This window comes from Nyctereutes procyonoides, unplaced genomic scaffold (assembly GCF_905146905.1).
Source record: "Nyctereutes procyonoides isolate TBG_1078 unplaced genomic scaffold, NYPRO_anot_genome, whole genome shotgun sequence".
Lineage (NCBI taxonomy): Eukaryota > Metazoa > Chordata > Mammalia > Carnivora > Canidae > Nyctereutes > Nyctereutes procyonoides.
The window spans coordinates 59,416,896-59,423,597 of NW_026575133.1; the positions used below are offsets into that span (position 1 = coordinate 59,416,896).

Here is a 6,702-nt window from a genome sequence, read left to right on the forward strand (position 1 = left end):
CCCCTTGTCGACTATTAGTTGACCATAAAGTTTCAGGTCCATTTCTGGAGTCTCTATTCTGTTCCCATTTCTATGTGTCTGTTTTTGTGCCAGTACCACACTGTCTGATGACCACAGCTTTGTAGTACAACCTGAAATCTGGCATTTGATGCCCCACTATGGATTTCTTTTAACAATTCCCTGCTATTCGGGCTTTCTGATTCCACAGCAAATCTTAAAAAATTTGTTCTAAGTCCTCTGAAAAAAGTCCAGGGTATTTTGATAGGATTGCATTTGAACGTAAAATTGCCTGGTAGCAGTGACATTTTCACAATATTAAATTCTGCAATCCTTGAGCATGGCATATTTTTCCATCTCTCTTTGTGTCTTCCACAATTTCCTTTCAGAAGTGTTTCTATAGTTTTTAGGGTATATATCCCTTTACCTCTTTGTTAGTGTTTTATTCTATGTATCTTATCTTTTGGGTGCAATTTAAATGGGATTGACTCCTTAATTTCTCTTTCATCAGTCTCATGGTTATGTATAGGAATGCCAATGATTTCTGGGCATCTGATTTGTATCCTCCACGCTACCAAATTCCTGAAGATCTAGCAATCTGTGTGAGCTTTTTGGTTTTCTAGAAGTAGTTATCAAGTCATCGGCGAGTGAGAATTTGACTTGCTTCTTTGGGCACACACACCCCATTGAATGCCTTTAATCTTTTTTGTTTCTGATTGCTGAGGCTATGGACTTCCAATACTATTTGAATAGCTGTGGTGAGAGTGTGACATCCCTGGTCTGTTCCCTGATTCTAGGGACAGCTCCCAGTGCTTCCCCATTGGGGGGGGAATGATATTTGCTGTGGCTTTTCGTAAGATGGCTTTTTTAAGAATATCGAGGAAATTCCCTCCTATCCCCTACACTCTGAAAGTTTTTAATCAGGAATGGAGCTGTATTTTTGCAAATGCATTTCTCAGCATCGAATGAAAGTGACATATGTTCTTGGTTTTTCTCTTGCTGATATGATAATCAACATTGAATGTTATTACGAGTGTTGAACTAAGCCTTCCATCCCGGGGATAAATCCACATGTCATAGGTGAATAATTTTCTTAATGGTGTGTTGGATCCTATTGGCTGTAACTGTTGAAATTTTTGCATCCATGTTCATCAGGATATGTCTTAATTCTCCTTTTGGTGGGTCTTTGTCTGGTTGTGGAATTAAGTTATGCGGGCCTCAAAATGATTTGGAAGTACTCCATCGCTTCTAATCTTTACCAAATAGCTTTAGTAGAATATGTAATTTTCTTCTTAAACGATTTGTATAATTCCCCTTGGAAGCCATCTGGCCTGACTCTTGTGTCTTGGGATTTTGAGACTTCTTCAATTTCCTCCCTGGGTTTGCCTTCAGGTTTTCTAATTTCATCCTGCTCCATGTTTTTGGTAGTTTGTGGCTTTCCAGAATGCGTCCATTTCTTCTAGATGTCCTAAATTATTTGGCTATAGCTTTCAGATATGTTTATAAAATCGTTTGTAGTTCCTTGGTTTTGTAGTGATCCTCCTTTCTCATTCAATGGATTTTATAATTTATCTTCTCTCTCTTCTTTTAATAAGGTTGCTAAATGGTTTATCTATCTTATCTAATTCTTTCAAAGAACCAACTCATGGTTTCTATTGATCTGTTCCACAGTCTTCTGGTCTCAATATCGTTGAGTTCTGCTCGAATTTTATTAACTCTCTTCTTCTCTGGGCGTCGGTCGATATTGCTGCTTCTTCTCTAGCGCCTTTAGGTTAATTTTAGCGTTTTTGTTATTTGCGTTCTTTCCAGTTTTGAAAGGATGCTTGTATTCAGCATGTATTTCCCCCCAACTGCATTTGCTGCATCCCAAAGGATTTTAACAGTTTATCTTCATTTACTCATAGTTCTCATAAGCTTTTTTAATCTTCCTAATTTCCTGGTTGCACCCTTTTAACTTTAGCAGGATGGTCCCTTTAACCCTCCACGTAGTTTTGAAGGTCCTTCCAAACTTCTTCTTGTGATTAGTTCTAATTTCAAGGCGTTTGGTCCTGAGAATACAGGGGACGAACCCAATCTTTGGTATCGGTTTCAGACCCGAATTGTAGACCCATATATGTTCAATACTGGAAAATTCATGTGCGACTTGAGAAGCGATGTGTATTCATTTTGATTGGATGTAAGTCTGTGATAACTGTGAAACTCTATCTGTCCAGTGTATCATTTAAAAGCTCTCGTTTCTTTGGAGATTGTTTGTGATTAGAAGACCTATCAAGGGTAGAGAGAGCTAGGATTGAATCACCAAGTTTAAAGGTGTATTATTATCTTAATATTTTCTTTACTTTGTTTACTAATTCGTATATGTATTTGTGCAGCTCCCACATCGGGCATATATATTTGAGTATGTTAAGTCCTCTGTTGATTAGATCCTTAAGTATGAAGAGTGTCCCTCTTCGTCTCTCACTAATGTCGTTTCGAGTGAATTATGTTATCTGATATAAGCGATGGCTACCCCTGCTTTCTTTTGAGAACCATTTGAATGTAAATGGATCACCAACCTTTTAATTTTCAGGTTTAGTGACCCATCTGTCTAAACTGATCTCTTTATACAGCTAAATAGATGTATCCTGCTTTTTATCCAGGTCTGAAACCCTGCGCCTTTTGATGGGGCATTAAGCCCGTTCACGTCAGATTACTATTGACAATAGTGAGTTTAGTGTCATCATGATACTATTTAGTCCTTGTTTTTGTGGATTTGTTTTCCACGAACTTCTTCTTAAGGGGAATTATTAAGAGTCCCCCTTAAAAATTTTTGCAACTGGTTTGGAGGTCACATATTCATTCAGTTCCTGCCTTTTTGTGAAGCTCTTATCTCTCCTTCCATTTTGAATGGAGGCCTTGCTGGATAAAGTATTCTTGGTTGCATTTCTTTCTCATTTTAGGGACCCAGATTATATCCTGCCAACCCTATCTGGCCTGCCAGGTCTCTGTGAGATCTGCTGTTACCCTAATATTCCTCCCATGAAAGTCAGGACTTCTTGTCTCTGCTGCATTAAAGGATCTTTCTCTTTATCTTTGGAATTTGCAAGCTTCACTATTAATTCGAGTTGTTGAACGGTTTATATTGAGTTTTAGGGGGGATCTCTCTATTTCCAGGATCTGAAAGCCTGTTTCCCTTCCAGATTGGAAAATGGTTTCAGCTAGATTTGTCAAATACATATTCTGCCCTCTGTCCCTTTCGCGCCATCGAACCCCAATTAAACGTAGATTTTTCCTTCCTTAGAGTGTCATTTTATTCCTAATCTTCTTCAGGCTCTTTAATGTTTATCACTTTTTTCCTCATTCCCTCTTTGCCATTAACTGTCTCTATGTCACTCCACTCGTTCTTGCACCTCGTTAACCCTCGTCGTTAGGACGTCTATATGGATTGCATCATCAATCATTGATTTTTAATTTCTGCCTGATTGGATCCTAAATTCTGCATCAAGAAGACTCTTATCCCATAATGCTTTTTTCTAGAGCCAACATAATCTGTATAATAGTGCTTCTGCATTGGCTTTTCTGACATTGAATTGTAATCCAGATTTTGTAGCTCTGTGGGATAGAGGGCTTGTTCTGATTCTTTCATTTGAGGTGGAGGTTTTCTTCTAGTCATTGCTCAGTGCGGAGTGTCCCAAAAACAAGTTGTAAAGGGAGAATGAGAAAGAGAGAGAAGGAAATAAAAGAGAAAAAGAAAAAAGAAAAAAAAGAAAAAGGAAAAAGAGAAGAATAAAGGGAAAGAAAAAGAACGAAAGGTGAAAAAAAAAAGGGTGGGGAAGCAATCAGAAAATCAAAAAGAACAGAAAAAAAAGAAAAGAAAAAAAAAAAACACGGGGAGTATTCTGTATACATTAATTCCCTTGACTTCCCCCTAGCGGTCGTCCAGCTGGTCTCTGGGGGAGAGCCTGTTGCGCTGATCTTTTCAGGTGTTAGCACTTGGGGGAGCTGCTCTGCCCCTGCCTGCCACGGCCCGTTGCTATGGCAACTCTGGAAGCCTGGATTTCAGTCTCCGCATGAACAACGGGGACACGGGCTCTCGGCTCTCGTCTGCAGGCCTGGAGGCTCCGGGGGCGTGGCCGCTGATCAGCTCATCTCGGGGCAGGAGCGTCCTTGCTGTCCTGGGCCCTCCCGGCCTCTGCCTTCCCAGTGGAGGCCGGAATCCTGGGCTGTGTCCCGCGCCCCTGTGCTCCCGGCCTGTTATTTTGGATTTGCGCTCCAAACCATCCCCGCATCTCCCTCCCGGGAGCCGCTCCCGAGCCCCCTCCGAACTGCCTCCGTTGCGTGCTGCAGCCCTTAGGTACTCGACACTCTCCTGCGCTTGCAGGTGCCTGTTAGTGGTCCCCGGAAGCCACCGAGGGCATCCCCGCCCGCCTGTTCCTGCACCAACTCCCTGCGCCCCTTTCCGCCCGCCTGAAGGTTGGTGCGCTCCTGCTCCTCCGGGACGGGGCTCTGCCTGTCCAGGGGACACTTCGTCCCCGCCTCAGCCCGGCTCCTCCGGTCCCCTCCCCCTCGGAGGCCCTTTTTTTCTTTATTTCATTTTCCCCGTCTTCCTACCTTTGAAAGAACGTGAAACTCCACTCACTGTTAGCATTCCAGCTGGTCTCTCTTTAAATCTCAGGCCGAATTCGTAGATTTTCAGATGGTTTTGAAGGTTATCGTAGGGAATTGGTGGAACAGGTGATTAGGTGACCCTACTACTCCTCCTTCTTGCCCCTCCTCCCACAGAGATCAATCTTGATTTACAAACAAATTTACATTGGTAACAAATATAGGAAAGGATGCTCTGCAGAAGGACCAAAGGATACAACTGTGATAACATTCTTGTTTGTGAAAATTTGGGAAACTTTTACTGTTAACCGGTGTGGAGGTATTAATTGATGTAATCAGATTGGAAGACAGTTAGACAATATTCATTAAAAGCTAACATGTATGTGCTCATTGACCTAGCGATTCAGCTAGAAATTTATCACATGGGTATTCTTTCAAGTTTTCCATGATACATACCCAAGGATGCTTTTTGCAACTTAGTAACAGCAGAAGAATGGAAATGATCTATATAATTATCAGCACAGGGTTATTTTATTTTATTTTATTATCTATTTATTTTTTAAGATTTATTTATTTATTCATGATAGACATAGAGAGAGAGAGAGAGAGAGAGAGAGAGAGAGAGAGGCAGAGACACAGGCAGAGGGAGAAGCAGGCTCCATGTAGGGAGCCCGACACGGGACTCGATCCCGGGACCCCAGGATGGCGCCCTGAGCCAAAGGCAGGCACTAAACCTCTGAGCCACCCAGGGATCCCCACAGTGTTTAATTTTATATTTTATATTATTTATAAAATATTTTTAATATATACATAAAATTATTTTTATATAATATATATAAATAATATCTATAAATAATATATAAAATTATTTATATTAATTAATTTAATAAATGTTTTATGTCCCTGGAATTCAGCTACTTAATACAGTGTGGAGCTTTATATACACTGGTGTTAGAATATCCCCAAGTAGATTATTAAGTGAACAAAACTCTCAGTCATAAAGTAAATAAGTCGAGCAGCACCAGATCCGAGATGACGGCCTGCAGGAGGCTGATGAAGGAGCTTGAAGAAATCTGCAAATGTGGAATGAAAAACTTCCGTAACATCCAGGTTGATGAAGCTAATTTATTGACTAGGCAAGGGCTTATTGTTCCTGACAGCCCTCCATATGATAAGAGGGCCTTCAGAATCGAAATCAACTTTCCAGCAGAGTACCCATTCAAACCACTGAAGATCACATTTAAAACAAAGATCTAGGGATCCCTGGGCGGCGCAGCGGTTTAGCGCCTGCCTTTGGCCCAGGGCGCGATCCTGGAGACCCGGGATCGAATCCCACGTCGGGCTCCTGGTGCATGGAGCCTGCCTCTCCCTCTGCCTGTGTCTCTGTCTCTGTCTCTCTCTCTCTCTCTCTCTGTGTGTGACTATCATTAAAAAAAAAAAAAAAAAAAAGATCTATCATCCGAACATTGATGAAAAGGGGCAGGCCTGCCAGTAATTAGTGCTGAAAACTGGAAGCCAGCAACCAAAACCGACCAAGTAATCCAGTCCCTCATAGCACTGGTGAACGACCCCCAGCCCGAGCACCCACTTCGGGCTGACCTAGCTGAAGAATACTCTAAGGACCGTAAAAAATTCTGTAAGAACGCTGAAGAGTTTACAAAGAAATACGGGGAGAAGCGGCCTGTGGACTAAACTCTGCCACCACCGATTCCAGCGAGCGTGAGAGACCCCGAGCAGAGCATTCAGACACCCCGCAAAGCAGGACTCTGCGGAAAATTGACACGTGCCGCCTGGCGTTTGCTTGTGGCAGTTACTAACTTTCTATGGTTTTCTTTCTTTCTTTTTTATTTTGATTTTGATTTTTTCTACAGTTTTTTTAATCAAAAGTGGTCTAGGTAACCTGTAAAGAAATGATTAAAAATTTAAGATGTTCTAGTTCTGCTTTCTTTGTTTTAAAAATCGCTGCTTCAATCTACTTTAAAATAATGGTGTTTCTTTTCTTGTCCAAATTGATCCAAAACCTTCAATTTACACTTGGCCCTTAAGGTTAAAACAAACAAAAAGGTTGCAGTTACCCTTCTTCCCCTGCCCTTACAATTCCCACTTTCTTGCATTTGGTTT

General features: G+C 41.5%; 1 pseudogene; it reads left to right on the forward strand.

Moving 5' to 3' along the window:
* The first annotated feature begins 5,613 nt into the window (after window positions 1-5,613).
* Window positions 5,614-6,273, forward strand: LOC129493847 (ubiquitin-conjugating enzyme E2 L3-like; annotated as a pseudogene).
* Window positions 6,274-6,702: the final 429 nt, after the last annotated feature.